Source organism: Strix aluco, chromosome 5, assembly GCF_031877795.1.
Source record: "Strix aluco isolate bStrAlu1 chromosome 5, bStrAlu1.hap1, whole genome shotgun sequence".
In the NCBI taxonomy this organism is placed as follows: domain Eukaryota; kingdom Metazoa; phylum Chordata; class Aves; order Strigiformes; family Strigidae; genus Strix; species Strix aluco.
This window is the reverse complement of record NC_133935.1, coordinates 9930121-9948191: the sequence shown is the minus strand read 5'-3', so window position 1 is coordinate 9948191 and position 18071 is coordinate 9930121.

The window sequence follows — 18071 nt, the reverse complement described above, 5'->3', positions numbered from 1 at the left end:
ATGAAAAGATCTGTATGTGCTAAAGGCAAGGGTTGGGGTTCAAGTGAGGAGACCCTGTTCTGCATCCTGGCACAAACTTCTTATGGGGCAATAAGCAAGTCACTTCACCTCAGCACAACCCTTCTCCATCCACTTCCCTCTTGCTTGAGCTTTCCTGAGCTCTGTCTCCTGCTTAGCACAAGTGGCCCCTGTATCTCTTGAGCAAATAAAGCTGCTGCACTTCATCCTTCTGATAACAGATAATGAGTTTGTAGACAAAGAGGAGGATGCAGCTGGAGGCAGAGGGAGGTGTTGATGTTGCAACCTCCTTCTAGCTCCCTGTTTGACTAGTGCAGCCACTCAAGGAGTTGTCTCAGTGTAGCAGAAGAAGGAACACATATTGTTTTCTTTCATATGTCCTTCATTTTATGGAGATAAAATTATGCTTCCTACCGTACCTGAGGGTATCACGAGGGGGATATTTGCAGGTAACTTCACACAGGCTTCCTTCCAACTAACCTCTAGTTATGGATTTCCTTGCAGAGAGCAGTATTCTGTTGCACTAAGGACAATTATGCAGCCAGTGGGGCTACTTGGAGGGGAGAGTGAAAAGCTCTGCTGTCCTTGCTATAGTCTGCGACTCAGGGATAACCTAAGTAGGGATGTTGCAGTGATTAAAACACGAAAGGATAGCTATAACTGAGACACTGATACCAGCAGACAACGCTTCTGAAGGGGTGACAGAGAGAAAAAATGCTAGTCAATGGAAGAGAGATTTAGGAGAATTCACATTAGGGTTAGCAATATGTTACAATTTAAAATGAGGAATAGTGTAGTGATGCAGCCGGCAGGTGAAGCTAGTCCTGGTACAGTGATCAGGACATCTCTATCAAAAGATCAGTCATGGTTCAGAGTATGGAACTCTGCTGTAAGACTGAGGATGTAATGTGATGTGAGCAAGAATAGAGATAGAAGAAATCACCTGTGTGAAGCGATCTCCTCTCATCCCAAAAGTCCGTTTTGAGTCTGAGAGACTTTGCTGGACAAAGCCATTGGCTCACTGGTGAAAACTTGGTGAAAAGTTTGAAAACCACTAATGGATCAAGGAAGACTTAGATTGGATCAAGAACAGCATCCACAAAGAAGAATGGAGGCCAGACGTATTTAAAACTAATTCCAGCAGAACATTTCATATGAACCTCATCTAGAGGTTAACTGTATGCTTCATCCTTATGTGAGATCCAGGTGGATCTTTCATGGCTGAAAGGTCCAATTTTTATTCACTTTCTGGTGTTTCTTAAGGCACCTTTAAACTCTGAATTTGTGCAATTCATGGCAGTGGAAATGAGCCTTGCAATTGGTGTGTCAAACATTTCTAACACCTTCTCAGAAAGGGCCTCATCCTCAGCTGCTGCAGCTCTGCTGGCCAGGGGGCTACTCTAGAGGTGGGGTAGCTGGAGAAGTGGCCCATGGGGTTTCATAAGTTTTACAGTGGAGGTCAGATGACAGGTTTTCAGTACATTGTTTAAACTCTCCATTTGACTGAAAGGTCTTTGTTGTCAGAACAGCTAAACAGAGAAACAGGGAGTGAGAACAGTAATTTTTAGTTGCCTCTGGTGAAATGACATGTGAAGGAAATTAATGAGAGTGTTTGGAGGGACCTTGCCCCTTGTTTCAGCTTCAGATAAGGTTACGACTGCAGTTGCTCAGGTGAAAAACAATTAGGCAGCAGAACAAAATTTTCCCTGACTTACTTATGAGACCTCAGTAAAGATAATTCTGTCTCCCCAATTTTTGATGCCCTAGGCAGACTTGCACCACTCTCATCCATCTGGACATGGCTGTATGCCTTCTCCAACAGAACAGCTTACACACAGCAGCCTGTCTAATCGTGCAAGGTTCTCTGAGGCCTGCTAAGAGAGAAGAGGACTTGTGACTACTTGTGCTCACACATACCAGTACACAGTTGGGCTTACAAAGCTGTGAAAACAAGTGTCCTCCCTACTCCTGGGACAGTGCCTGAACTTGGTGACATTTGTGGAGAGTAAATAATTCATCAGAGCCCCGCTGAGTCACTACAGACTTCTCACAACTGTCACCGAGATCGGCATCACCCTCTCAACTGATAATCTGTTGTGCTTTGCCTTACTTGTCATCTTAAATTATCTGTGCACACAACTGATGAGAGCACTCAGCCTGTTTTGTAAACTGATAGTGTATCTCAGAGGAAGCATTTGCAAAATGTCAGTATCCCAGTAGAGATCCTGGGATAAACAGTTCCAGTAAAACAAATATATCCCCCCCCTTGACATCAAGCAATAGATATATGGCAGGCCTGGGTTTTGCCCATTAGTTTCCTTAAATGCTATGCAAGATTTCAGGTTGAATTCTAGGTTTTGTTGTTGTGGTGCTTCAGCCACTAAGTTGTAATTTGAGGATCTTGCAGAGGTGGAATGGAAAAGTCTGCCACTAACACAAAGCAGACATACAGTGGCCCTGTGCATTTCCTAGGTAAGACTGAAGGGGCCAGTCTATGGCTCATTCAAAGCTGGCAGAGCTAACTAGTCTTACTCACAGGGAAGAAACAGTCCTAAATCAAGTGTCTTCAGAAAAAACGCACCCCACCTCATTTAGCTGTCAAAAGCTTTTACAGTCGTCCTTGAGCGTGAACCACAAGAGCTGGTTTGTGTCTACCAGTTGGTTAGTCAAAGGAAATGGGGTGCATTTTAGAGATTCCATTGGCCCTTCATTCCCTCGTTTATTTGTCTTCCTCTGTAGAGCCCTGAAAGTGATGGATAGTTTGTTGACTTCTGAACCTGAAGATAACTTTTTGAGTTGTGTCTCATGTTGGAGGAAGAGCGTGTAAAGGGGAGCAGAAAAGATTTCAAAGATTTTGTACAGCAGAGGATGGCAGCAAGGCATAGTGCAAAGGAAAAACAGATAGATAGGCTTTTTATTTTATGTTTTTGCAAGTCAGGCTATTGATGTGAAATGAATAGCTGCTGCAGAATGATTGCAACCCACGTAACCAACTAGGATTTTACAGTCTTTGTACAAAGATATTTAAAAAGATTAACACAGCTTTGGTAGAATACATTAGTGTGCTGGGATAACAAGGCTCTCTGGAAAGCTTTGGAAACTTCTTCCCAACCCCCCATCAAATTACCTCCAAATTCTTATTTATTATTACTTAGAGAGCACATTAAGTGCACACTGTGCATTGTAACAAAGCCATGGCCCCTGCCCTGAAGATTTTACAAGTCTGAGGTCTTGATCTAATACCTATTTAAATCTGTGGGAGTCTTTGCCTTGACTTCAGTGTGGTTTGGATCAGATCCTCGTACAGCATTTCATGAGACTTAGCAACAGTTCTTGTTACACTCGAATACACCCAGCTAGCTCACGGCAAATTCATGGCTGAGCAGTTCCCTGCAACAGTCCCTCTAAATGCCATGGGGATGTTCACTCCTTGAGTGAGCGAGCACTTTACTAATCTGGGCAAATGCAGCCCTGGTGGGTGGGTGAACAGAGGCTGGAAGGACGGAGGTAACTGTACTGGTTTACTACTGGTTTTGTAGCACCAGGAGCAGCACAAATGTGTGACACACTAGGCTAAAATTCCTTCACTGTGCTCTCTGTCTGAGTGTGAGCTGTGCAGCCAGCCCCCGTGTGGAAATTTCTCAGGATGCGATCCTCTCCACATTCTGTCCCAGCCACCTTCCAACTGAAAGCTGTGTGTACAGAGCCTTCACCCCAATTTATTTAACTACTTTGACTCACTCCAGCTTACCAGGGTGGAGGGAATTTACAACCCCTTTTTTGCTACCACAGGACCAGCCTGTTGCAGATGCTTGTGTGTGCTTGTTTGGAAAGGCTGCTTGTGTATAGTTTTGCTTCAATGCAAATGCTTTAGGCCCCAGTGCAGAGAAGTAATTAAGTATATGCTTGACTTTAAGTCCATGAATGATCTCTGAATCTGCGTCTTTGTACTCAGAACAAAACCCCTTAAATAAAGAAATAGCTTGAATGCCAGCAGCCCAGCTGTTTTTGAACAACCCTCCAATAACAAACCCGAGAGCATTTGCATTAGTAGAAACAAAAGTTGGATAAGGAGGCTGATTCACTGTCTGGCTTCTGGAGACATTTTATAAATAGCTGCGAGAAAAACACAGGAGGTTTTTTTTATTATTATTATTAGTTGATAAAACATGTTGACAGAGTCCTTTTCAGGATTGTAACTTGGGGGCAGCATGTCTTTTTGGACAGCAGACACATGGCAAACAGTTTATTTGCTGAAGAAAGCCAGATGCTCTATGTCCTTGGCAGGAGATTTGTAAGATTAAGGAAAATCAAGCTAGTGACTAGAGTGTGGTAAATAAGTAAAATAAATAAATAAAACAGTCAAACTGCCCGCAAGAAACTCTTCTGTCCTTTTTGGTATGGCAGCTGGTTTTCAGCTACTTTTCTCCGCAGTATGCAGCTGACAAGGAAGAGCAGGCCACCTGAGGGGAGAAGTGTTTCTTGTTTGTCAGCCACTGCCTTCTGAGCACAGTGCTGCTGCATGAACAAACTCAGATGCCTCTGTGGACTCTTGCAGTGTGTCCCAGGGAAGATTTATGGGCATGGTGCTGATCAGCTGAGAGGATGAAAGATGCACGTGAAAGGAGACAAGGACCATGAACACACGTATTAAGCACCCTCCATCAAGCAGTTGCCCAACCTGATTTTGAAGCTGTTATGCAGCAAGCAGACCATATCTGGCAAACCTCCGATGGATAATAACCCAGAGATCAAGGGCCGGAAAACAGGAAATACAGTATGTCTCCTACATGTAGGTCTTGATCCATAGCTGGCGCAGAGTAGCCTCATGCCATTGGAAGAAGAGACTTTGTATAGACTGAGACCAGCTGAACACCAGAATTGTCAATAAAATAAAGTAGTTCTGTGAATAAACAGAATATTAGTGGAGGAAAAAACAGAGATGTTACAGTCTGTGTTGTTTATCCTTTACACAGCTGGTCTTTTCTTAATTTTTCTTCAGCAGATGTTTGGGCCAGCCCAGTTTAGAGATAAAGATATTATACTGCTTTCAAGCTGTATCAGGAAGAGGGCAGAAGTACTGTAAAATATTCCCTGGGCCATTAGAGTTTATGAACCAATGAGCTAGACAGACCACGCAGTAGATTTTTGAATGCCTGTCTGAAGCCTCTGAATTGCGTATGCTCTTACCTCTATTGTGTCTCTAGGTATAATGTTACTTTTTCTTTGATCAGGCTTCCTCCTCAAGCAAAATACTGACACTACTTCAGATATCATTAGGATAATTCATCTGTCATGCATCCCTATGGAAAGAGGAATGTGGGGAGAGGATTCCCCCGCTTGCTGTTCTCTCCTATACAGGCTCTATAGGTGACAGTATCTGAACATCTCCCAGTAATGCACTGCCACGAGAGTGTCTGTTCCTTAGTGTCATTCTCTTTCCTTCACTCCCGTAAGAGACTTGTGGGCACAGTGAAGGTGTTGTGGAAAGTGAGAGGGCTCAAGGTAAAACACAAACTGTCCCTTATCATGGGGACTACACTCACTGATAGGAGGCTTCTTTCCCTCTTCTGTTAGTGCAAGGGAGCAGCAAGAAGTGAATTACCTTAGTGTCATCACACAAGGGTAAACCAGATACGGACTTTTTAATTGTTTTTGTTAATTGAATAACAGGAAGAGGACCCTGAATACTGTAAAAGTTTTTGATTTAAACAAAGAATTCCCCTCCTTGCCCAGCCCGCTAAGCCAGCTGGGAGAAAAAAGAATGAGTGATGCGTGGACAACAAGTTACATGGTGAGCAGCAGAGTTACTCGGTGCTGCCTAAATCCACCTACAGGATAGGAATTTGGAAAAAAAGGTAAGGGGCAATGCCAATATAATTTGAGCCTCTTTCTAAGGAAGCTCAGATTCCCTCCTTCTCCCCAAATACAAGATCTGATCTGACATCCCTCTGGTGTGTGGGTGGAGACCTCCCTGTACCTCTTCTGGTCTGGGAGGGTCAATGTATGACCTCTTGTGACTAAGGATGACAGAAGATGAGTAAAGTCAATGAACGCTATGAATGCGTGGGAGAGAGATGCTGGTGGCTGAAAACCTTGGAAAGGCCTTGATTTTTTTGAAAGGTCTATTTTTAATTACTGTAATATTCTATTAATATTCATGGGAGATATAATTAGGACATTGATTCTATTTTGAGATCGTTTTTGTCTGAGTATTGGTTTGGACTGCAAACCAGCACTTTGGCAAACTTGTGATTTTTGTGCATTATGGGAGAGGAGTCCTTGGCTGGACCTAATGGGATCAGAGTTAGCAATGACTGGATATGCTCACCCCATCAGCTCCGACTGGGCCCTTGGTGGGATTTTGGTGAGGCTGACACCATTTTGTCTGGGGCTCAGGTGCTGGAACCTAAGGCTAGGGATTATGTAGCATCAGATTAAAGAATACAAATAGTCAGATGTTGGGATTTTGAAGTGTGTTCAACATGACACATTAAAAAATGCGCATGCTATTTCATAGTTTTCTCTGAATTGCCCAAGACTAATCTGGTGTGGGCAGTGTTTTCTTTAAACTGCCTCCCTATAAAACAGTCCCGCATAATCATATACCAGACTATTTATTCCCAGGGACAGCTTGCATCACACATGAAAGAATTTAATAATGACACTTGGATGGAGTACTGTTATTTATGAAGGAAAAGGTCATGTTCTGTGCCTGCATCAGCGGTGGGTGGCTGCAGCCTTGGGTAGCACAGCATTGGATCGCTGCGCTGCCAGTAGATAGGGACGCGTGCTTGACAGCCCGCCGTGCTGCTTTTGTCATTACTGCAGAGCTGGGGCATCGTGCTCCTCATTTCAGGCTTTGTTATTTATATCACTCTGTAAATAAAACTGCCGCCTTTTTCTTCTGATAAATAGTGAAGAAACCAGTGCAAGCTAACATGAATGGGGCAGTGAGTGGGAGTATTGTACTGCTGATACGTACTAGTATCCTCATGTCTTCTGTTATGCAAGGGAGAAATTGGTGGCTGGTTTATGTTTTTATTTCTGGAAAGTGATCATTTTTAATCCCCAGTCTTTCTCCCTTTCCATCCAGCTCCTATATTGCTTGCCAAGTTTTGCTTTCAGACGTTCTGGGAACGCCCTCACGGCAGCAGGAATACTGCTGGGCTGCCAGTCGTGCCGTGCCTCATGCCCAGCTGCGAGCTCCGCTCCCCCCATCCCGCTCAGCTGGGTGCTCCCTGGCTCTGCAAAGCAAAACAGTATCTTTACTTCTCCACCTCTCTCTGTATCTCTTTATACCTAATATTTTCTCATTTGGGGAAATGTAACAAACACTGTGATTTCATTTGCTTGAGGTATGGGCCTTTAACTTGAACTTTAGCCTTTTTATTTGACAGTTCAATGCATGTAAATTTATAGCACAGTATATCTTATGCAAGTAACCTTGCAGATGCACACCATCTCTATCCTCCTGGTTATTTGTTTTAATTTTTTTTAGAAATTGAGCAAACAAATTAAAGGATATTTTATGCAGATTCATCTTTAGGAAAAGTTCAGAATAAAACAAAGCTTAGTCTTTAAAAAAAGAAAAGAGAAAATGTAAACCTTCCTAGAAGTTCTATATATGGCTTTTATGTTGTGCTGTGGACAGAACAGCAGGTCTTTTGGAAAAAAAAAAATAGCAATGTGGAGTTCTGTGTTGACTGGGCATTGCCAAGCCCAGATTAAGTGTGGTAAATGGAGAAGGCTAGAGGATTTCTGTTTCACTCCCTGTACTTACTGCTGGCACTGCCAGTCGTGCTGGCAGAGCATTGCTACCAGCAGTAAAGGGTCTGCTGGTCACAGTCTGTTCTTGGTTGCAATCTCCTTTTCTCTGTGTTTTGGAATTGATTCTCATGACTCTATTGGCTCTTTAGTGCTAACAGCAGCAAAAAATAATACACATATGGTTGCTGGAGTAAGCATGATAGGTACCGAATACTCATAGGAAGTAGATTTTTTGCAAAGTCGCTCTTCTAAGTAGAAATGAACTCCGAGGGGGAGAGTTGATCCTCTTGGTTATCGTCTGTGGGGATGAAAAAACCCATACTTGGTCTTCAGTTCTGAACTGGTTCATGTATTTTTGTGTGTGTGTGTGGTCTAGACTCCTGTGCAATTTAGTCATAGCCTAGCCCTGATTTTCCCATTGTTTAAGTCATGCTCAGAGCTTTCCAGTCTTCTTGCCTTTCCTCAGAAATGTTTATAACTTACCACCTAAAAATGATAAAGGTTTTAGAGTCAGTTTTCATCTCTCCCTCACTGCTAGGCAACCTGATGGAGTACAGTCTTGCCATCACCTTATAAATCAGCTGTTCCAGAGTGGAAAAGGGACTGTGCAGATAATTACTCCAAAAAACTTAAAATGATCTATGCCCGAAACAGCTGGGAAGACTGCTAATATATAGTAGAAAGTTTTACGTAAGAGAACAGTGAAGGGTTAGCTATATCCTTCCTCCTTTTCTCAAACACTCGCAGATGCTTGTCAATTCAAAAATGACATCTTGTCATGCATCTACATGTGGCCACTGACAAGCCCTCTGGAGTGTGACAGCTCTTCAGAAACCCTAGGCAGAGGAGGGGTCCCCCGTTGGTTCCTGCTGTTATGTTTTTTAAGGAAACCAACCCCCATCTGGCCCAAGCCCCATGTGAGAGTGGTGGGGCAGGGGTCTGTGTCTGCCTGGTACGCCATCCCTGTGCCCAGCATCATGCGTTGCCCCACCACTTTGCTTTGAACTTTGATCCTACTTTCTCTTTATTTTCTCAGTGATTGAGTTAAGGGCGAGGATTTAAGCTAGTTGGTTTAAATTCAAGCCATATGAGACAGAAGTGATTTTCTTGGACAGGAAAAATAATCTTGGGGAGTTTATAGGACTTACAATTGCTCTGTATTTTCATGGAGTATGAACACAATTTGTCTCTCTACTTCTCAATCTCAATGTCTTATTGGATCTTATTGGATTAACTTGTTGTTCTTGGAATTTCCATGTACTGGCAGGGGCTCAGCAAGCCTTTTTTCACATTTGGTTAGCCTGGAGATTGCAGCCTTTCTTCTACGATGTGAAATTGCTTGCACAGATGATCCCTGCTCATCATTTTCTCCTCATTGTATTCAATACAAATCCATTTCTCTCCATCCTTATTTCAGTTCTTCTTGGACCCGGGCTGACCTAAGCAGAAATCCTGCACAAACGAAGCACAACCAGCCAGAGGAAGATGCTATTAACACTCCCGCTGTTTGCTTACAAGCAGCAGTTCCACAAAGAACTGGACATTTTGACAAGTGAGTAACTTGACAAAATCAAGGATGGTGTGGTAGTGTATGACTTTGGGTTTTTATGATGAATTAAGTACCCAGGAGAAGCCTCTGAAAAACCTTTCTTCTTTCCAAGTATCATGGAGGAGATGTATCTGATCATCTTCCTAGAAAATGCCACACTCTTATATTGCCATATTGAGTGAAACACCAACCTGATGCAGTGTGGCTGCAGCACAATCCTTCCCCCACACCTGCACAACAGAGTGTCTGTAATTCTTTGCACAGAAGTCAGACCCTTCTAAGACCCAGACATTCATATTCCCATCAAAATCTGAACAGCGAGTTTTTTCCATCATCAGTTTCAGGCTATCAGCCTCAGCTGTGAATGAAAAATTCATCAGGCGAAGGCTAAAGAAGTCACACCTGTCAGCCTGACACACTGTTTATCTCAAAGATTTTACTTCAGAAAGTATAAACAGTAGAATATTTATTTTCCTTCCTGCCATCTATGAGGCCATTCAGCAATTTGAGTGTGCTCACGCACAGCTTTCACGAGCCAACCTTAATTGCACAGCAATGTGCCATAAAAACAAAGATTAGGCATTATTATCTAGGAACCAATTTTACATTTTTCTCCTCTGACTTGAACTGTTTAAAATATAGGGCACTATCTCATTTTGGCTGCACATAAATATCTCAGTTGTCAAACTGCCCTTACTCAACCAGCCAACTTTTCTTGGTGGTTGAAAATCATAGTGTTTAATTGTGTCAACTGAGGTGAAAAATGTTATTGGTTCACCACCTGGCTGCACCATATAGTTAAAAAAATGTTAAGAAACACAGAATGTGGAATTTAAGGGACTGCAAAAATATTTTACCCATTAACAAATGAATATGATGCAAGGACAGAAGGAAGACAATAAACAGATTGTGTGTGTCTTTATCCAGGTGCATTCTTGCTTTTTCCTTACTAGCTGGCTTCAAATTTTCCAAACAGCATGTAATTAAATAGGGTGTGATAGGGGCCCAAGGCATAAGTAAGAAGCTTCTGACAGATTTCTATAAGCTTTCCATTAGTCTGTGTCTGCAGAGTATTGAAATTATTCAATAGTCACTGTCACCTACATGAGTAAAATTAACAAATAAAAAGCATGATGGACCAACATGAAATGCAGTTTTTCTGGGCTCAGTATTTATTGTAATTCTGGTGACCTCGTCTGTCTTACAACAGAGAAGGAAGCTGTTCAGTGTAGAACTTCATAGTAAATTGCTTGGGTGCAGGAAAAAAATCACCTATTAAGTTTTAGCACGCGCTGAATGCTCTCTGTGCTGGACAAAAGTTTTGGCAAGCAGTGTAAGCTGTCTGCTTCTAGGAATAAGTTCCAAGGAGGTGGTTTATGGTTTATGGTATTTGAAATCCCTTTTGTGTAACTCTTCACCAGTGAAGAGTGCAACTGTGGAATTAGCTCTCCGATAGGAATCTCCCAGAGAGAAAGCTTGGGGGACCAGACAAAAGGGAAACACATTGTCTTATATCAACTATCATTTATTGAAGGTAAATTATCTTCCGTGTCATGCACATATAATGCTATGGCATTTTTATCAGGAGAAATGTTAATGAAGATATTTTCAGTAGCTGAGCTACCTGAAATCTCTCTCCTTTGTCCCATATAGATGTAACCAGTGGTGCAGGGTCTAGCAAATTTAAGCTGTAAAGGGAAAATTAGATCCATTAGCCTCATCTCCTGCATAGTGTAGGCTATGATGTTTCACTCAGTGACCCACACTCTGAACCAGAAGACTTGCCTTGAACAAAAGCATTTTCATGTTCAGGCAAAAAGCCTCTTTTATGTGGGAGTCAAATGGTGAGATAAACTGAGGTAAGTACAGCTTGCATTACCAGGGATATGGCTGGATGAAGTGCATACTCATCTTCTTCACAGTCTCTTCTGGTAAGGTGGGAACACTGTTGGGTCCCTGGGAAACTTTCAAATGTGGACCAAGAAGACAGTTATATGGGGGCAAGATAAGGAAGGAGAGCTATGATATGCAGTTCTTTGGCCGAGGAAGGTGATTTAAGGAGCAAGCATTGATCCCTGGCTTCTGTCAAAAATTTGCAGTGAGGTTCTGCTGTGGAGCTGGGAAGAGGGTGAGACACCAGGCACAAGAGAAATGCTTATAGCAAGGCTGCTTGGATGCACAGAACTCCAAGCTAAGTTGGCTCTGGTCTGCTCACAGACACTTTTACTTGAGGCCAGTGGAGAAATAGGATGTGGAGAGTATGAATTGCCGTGAGGGTGGCAGTCTCTTTCTCCTGACCTTTATTTTTCCTTAGGATCCACTCAGACCCTCCCTATTTTGCCCAAGAGCTGTAGGCACTGCTGTGATGCCATTCTGAGAGTGCTGGCTGTACCATGTGCATCCAGGGTCCCAATAGACACCAGTCTGTGTTCTTGTGCTCACAACTGCCCTCTCCTACATGCCCAAGGAGCCTGTCTGTGGGAGGGGGCTGCCATGGTGGTCCAGCCAGCCAGAAAGGCTGACCCTGGCTTGAGCGTGACAGCAGACAGCCTAGTGATGTGCAGGGGCAGAGTTACTGTCCCAGCTCTCTTCTTTTGTAAGAGAAAGACATTTTACTTCATATTCCCCTGACATGTAATTGGTAATTTCTTCTTTGCTTCCTGCCTTAAGTTGTCTAATGCTGTTGTGCCAGCCCAGTGGAACAGAAATCTTGTTTTCCAGTCCTAAGGCTAGGTTTGCTGTGAAATGAAAAGACATGGCCCAGCTTTAGTTTTAGCATATTGTGCTAACAACAATTCACTGAGCTCTGGCATTCTGCTTGGTCAAAGGGCATTTCCTCCCCTCCCTCCTCCCTCCTTCCCTCCCTCCCTACTAGCCTCTTATGAAATTAATAAATATAGAATTTTTGTTGACTGGGTGGAGAAATTGCATTCAGATCACATAATGTCTGAGGCCTGGCAAGTCTTTGTGAATCTGTTCTGGTCTTTGCTAAACAGAGCAGGGTGCCCTTCAGACTAGTAGCAAATATCTTAGAGGGGGGTGGAAAGGGAAAAAAAAAAAAGCTCCTATTGTTATTAATTAAAGAAACAGGTCAGTATGATTTGACCCTTCTCATTTATTTATTTATTTATTTTGGAGAAGAGAGACTGTGGTCCTCATCATGGTGCAAAAATAAAGTCTGTGGTTAGAACCACATTACATAGTACTCACCAAAACTGGCACTTCTACGGGTCTTTTATAATGTGATAAATATGTCTGGGCCAGGAACTTCATAGGGTATTGTGACTATGGACATATCACCCACTTTCTTTATCCAAGAGAGATTAATGTATCTGAATGGGCTCCCAGACCAAAAGATAGGAGCTCTAACAGCTCCAAATATGCATTTCTCTCAGCCGATATGGCAACATGCTACCTTCTAGACTCCTGCTAAGAGATCTCAAGCTGTCTGACGTGTGTGGGGTCTCTCCCAGGGCCTTGTTCCCTACATTTGTTGTGGAGACAGTTCTGTGCTACTGTGCCAGATCCTGTTTCTCTAAGACTTGTCTGTCAAAGCACCCTCCTTAGTAGGCCTGACAGGTTATGTCTAAGTGGATGCCTTGTTTGCTGCTTCTACCGTTTCCCTTGGGCTGCTATCAAACACTACAGCAGCACATGCCTTCCTGTTTTTTATTTGTATGTGTACGTGTGTGGCTCTTCTAAACATGGACAGGAATTTCCTTTTCTGAGTCTAGACATCACTATTTCTGTAGCTTGCTAACAGACTGTCTGCTGCCCTGGGCTCTTTGATTTTTCCCATGAGAGCAGCAAATTTGCACTGGGCTGATAGAGGAGGCCTTGTACAATACTCTGGGTGTGCAGTCTGGTTTGTGCTTGTGGTGTTTTAACTGCACTAACAATCCCTATGAAGCAAACCTGGTACCTAACGGGGGTTGTTTCTCTGCCTCCTGCTGCAAGATCTGTCCTTGCTATCCTGGTGTTGCCAGAGCACCTCTGCCTTGGGGAGAAAAAGTGATGGTATGATCCCAGCCCAAACTGGTGTGGCCATGAGATGCTTGGCCAGACCCATACCCTGGAAAACCCCATTGGCCAGGCAGCCATCTAGGACAAGGCAAGCTGAGGTGTAGCTCTTCCAGAGCTGACATAGCTGTTCCCTTCCTGCTGAGTAGGGTCCCCTCAGTGGCATCCTGGGGCTTCCTGCAGTGATTTCAGCATTGGCATGCTGCAGTGACTCCAGGGCTGTGCTTAGCGTAGCATGGTCCTGAGTAAGGCTCTTGGGATGCTTCCCGGGTTTGCAGACTTGCAGGCATAGGCTGTTTCAGATGAATTTCACAGATTTCAGTGGTCTTTCAGAGCAAATTAAGCCTGTCAGTACTTTCCTGGGACTCACTGAGAGCAACAGATGGAGCCTGGGTACACTCAATAGTCACTTTTTGCAGCTTTTCTCAGTGGCTACTGTAATATAAGTTTACCAGGAAAAGGGGTAGACAGAAATCTTCCTAGGTGAATGACTGCCACAAGGCTAGAAAAGCTGGTAAGGTTTGTCTCAGTGTGGATCAAGGGTGAGCAGCCATCGACTGCTCAGCAGATATTGTAAAATGGAGGAGAAAAGATCGGGAAGGTGATTGAGAGCAAACTCGCACAACACAAATGATTTATCTCCCTTCCCTTTTTAGCCTGTGACTGTCCATCTGCATGAGTGTCTGTCTGCCTGCATGTCATTCCTCCTTCCCTCAGAAATTTTTGAAGTGGTTGGTTAATTTCAGCCAAATTAGCTGAAGGATAAAGACCTCAGCATTGCTAAGGTCCTGGGAGTTTCTGGAAAGTAGTCATCTGGCTTGGAGCAAGTGACTCCACCAGTGTCTCAACTGGAGGAGAGGCTGCAGGATGAGCTGAATCCCTACAATATTTTGTGGGATTACCATGGGTCCACAGGCAGGCAAGGTGGCAGAAAACCAGATCTCAGTGCTCCTACTTTTCACAGACATGTTTATTTGTGCATTCACAGTAGCCTGCTACAAATTCAGTTTATGCCACACCACAGGAGGAAAGAAAAGTAAACAACTAGACGTGAATGCAGTCACTGCTGAACTCTTTAAGTGTTATAGCTTTGGCACAACCATTCCTGTGCTGTGGGAGCCCATGGAGCCAGTTAACGTGGGATTTTTGAGAAGTCTGTCTTTGGACTCCATTTTGCAGCTGGACCCTCTCAAGGACATAAGGAAGTTGACAGAAAGAACTTCATTACCATAAGCTTTATTTTGTATCAGGGAAAATACAAAGTTTCCGGGTGATGTGACATTTCCTGAGGAAATAAATAGGCAAAGGCATACCCTGAGTGACATAACCAGTGCTGTCAGGAAGGCCAGCAGTGCAAAAAATTTGCTTTTTAAGAGGAGGAGTGAAAGATTAGGCAGATGAGGAATGAGCACTGCAGACTGGGTGAGGAAGTAGTGTGTCCTGGGAAGCAGTGACAAAATGCCTTCAAGTAGGTGAGCGAGCAGCAGTGGCACACAGTGGCAGTGAGGCTGGGGCAGGGAGCCAAGGCTGGGCTGTGTCTGGGAAGAAGTACTGCTCAGGAGCAGATGCGTTCCACCCTGCCCAGTTCTGCTGCCTCCCGTGCTGGTCTCTGCCCTCAGACCAAATGCTGAGAACCTGCAGAGACATCAGAGAGGAATTAGCAGAGCAAGTTTGGTGTTAAATCCTCTCCTGACAGCTGGAGACGTGAGAAGCTCCAGGTGGTGGGTTTATCTGAGTAGGATACGGAGAGGCCCCCTGGGTCTCGGCCTAAAGTCTTTGCATGGGGTGAAGGATAAGATACCAAAGAGCGCTTGTTGTGCCTTGAGCACAGCAGGACATAAGGCTTGGAAGGCGAAAAATCAGAAAAATCCAAATTGGAAATGAAACTCAAATGTCTTAACCATGAAGGCAACATACGTCTGGAATGGCTAACCAAGGATGTGGTAAATTCTTCAGCACTTGGAGACAAAATCAAGATACCCTGGATCTCCCACAAGGTACAAGACTTCATTCAGAGATCAGAGGGTGAAATGCTGTGGTGCATGTTATGCAAGAGGCCAGACGAGATGATCAGTCTGGTCTGCTCTGGTCTTCAGAAATATGAATCAACGTTGTAGCAAGGATCTAGGAGAATTACCAGGAGACAAGAAACAGAATAATTAAATAACCGCAGTATTTCCAAGGGCTCACATCAAAGAGTGGACCATTTTTTTTAAACAGCAGCAGAGACTGGGGGGAAGATCTTGGGGAGGAAGGAGGTTGCTTTGTTTTCCTATTTGGAAACTTGCCCACTGGATGACTTTGACCCCAGAGATAAAGTTGGTCTTCATACTGGAGGCTCATGAGCTCATTCATGGACAACACTTATTGGAAAATTACTGAAGTTCCAAGGTGGGCTTATACTAAAGCATTACTGGCTTTCAAAATGCATTCATCAGTCTTCAGGGTTGCAGTAAGGTATGGTCTTGCACAGAACAGATTTACACAAATGGCTTATTAACAAAATCAGGATTAGGGCCAAAGAGATGTCAGTATGACTGATTAGCTCAAAATAAACACAGTTGTGAGATAAGAAATAGCTGTGTTTTTGCTTCATCTTCTTGTGGTTGCATACTCAATAGATGATGGGAAATGACATGTTAGGTATGAGGTAAAATGACTCATCCACTGCTGCAACTCGTAGAAGGCAAAGCACAAGAATTCAGGAATTTTCAGTCCATGGGTATAAAATAAGCAATGGCCCTGATCCAGGAAACTCTGCCATGGAGATGGATCCCCCCAAGGTGTGCAACCTCTCTTTCTCAGGATTGTACAGGTGTAGGGTTTTATTTTGGCAGCTGAAACTCCCTAAGCACTAACATTACTATCATTTTCATTATGCCACATGCATTAAAGTTCTGATAGCCAAAAATATTAGAAAAGAAGTAACAGTTGTTCTCTCATGAGACCTTAAATATTAACTGGTCTGGCCAAATGAGGAATAGAAACCTTTTTAATGGTTTCTCAGTGAGAGGAGAGGTCTGTGTTACCTTGCTCGGTCCATGTCATCGGCATGTAAAATATTAGGAGATGTACAGACCAAATCTAGTGCTAGAGGTGATAGCATTGCATTAAACATAAACTAGCCACATCCATCAACATACATTGAAAACTGTTAATGAAATTAATTTGCTACACTGCTTTACAGAGAACGTGAAAGTCAGACTAAAGGCATGGAGATGAAAATGGGAGCAAGAATTAATTTTTGGCACTGCTTTTTGTATGAAACATAATTGCTTGCTCAAACATGGTAGAAATTCCCCATTTTTTAAATGTTCTTAGTGAAAAACTGGGTTTTGCATTACAAGGTACTCTGTTTTGGTAAGTGTATAGATCTATGAAACCAATTTCTAGTCATTCAAATGGTTGCATTTACGTTACCATTCTCTAAGTAAAATACTTGGATTTTTCAATTTAATTTTCAGTGTTAAGTTTTCACTTCAATAATCTAAGAAATTAACTATCTAAACCATTGCTGAACAAACCCTTGTAGTCAACTTAATAAAGTAATTCCTCTCCTCAGCCATTTCCTTGTGAAAGTGAAGCAGCTAGGGAGAAAGACCTGTTTCAGATCAATTGGAAATGAAATTATTCTTGATGAATGCTTCTTACAATTTTTATTTCCAGTAGGCAAACAAACCGACCCAGCAAAAGCTCTACACATAGGGTTCCTTGAAAACCTGATGCTTTTTGGTGTGGATTGCACTCTAGATGATTTAGACCTTTCAAAACCCTGCCTGGATCACTTTGGATTTTATTTTATTCATTTTCAGACAGAAGATTACTCTATTTGTTTGCACTACAAGAACATTATGAGAATAATATTCTGAAAATGGGAAAGGTTGCCCACTTTGATTGCAGCCCTGACCTGACTCTTGTGTCTAGTAGTGCCATTCCTCATGTTGTCCAGGAAAAGACATGTGCAGTCATAATTCTTCCTGTCCTACCTTGGTTGCTTCCCATGTATCTTGCCCCTGTCTGTGCTCTGGCTCAGCTACTGGCTGGTCTCCAAAATCAAGGGAAAGGTTTTGTGTATTTTTGCCTCTCTCCATCCTGTTCTCTGCCCTTTTACCATCATACAGCCTCTGCTTTCCCTCTCTTCTTTTAGTCAATAACAAGTGTTAAGATAAAAGTTCATTAATTAGCATACTCACACTTCTTGTTCTCCCTGGGACCTCTAAACACTTTCGTATCATATGGATATTACTGAGAAGCGGTTAAATCTAATCTAGTTTTCCAGAAATGTATGGGCTTATTTTTACATATTTACACTTTTCTTTTTTTAAATAGTCTTCCCTAAGAGTCTGATCTTTGAGTTGGGGAAGATCTGCTTTCTTAGCAAGAATGTTAGCAGTCTTGAGGGGATGGAAGCAGGGATTTAGTATGATTAGGTTGAAATTCATCTTATCCCCTCTTTAGATACCAAACTGAAGTGTTTAATTTAAGAGATTTGTTGCTTTAAAGTCCTATCTAATCAAGAGGGATGAACACAGCACATTCAACGGATAGTTCAGTTCTTAGCTAGACCCAACACCATCATTTTAAAAGGGAGAAGTGGCTTGTAATACACATCCTCAGCCAGGACTCCAGCTGATGCGAATGGCTAGTATCTCTTTCAGGGTCACTGGAACTGTATCAGCTTATTTCAACTCAGGCTCTGTCCTTCCAAATTTTC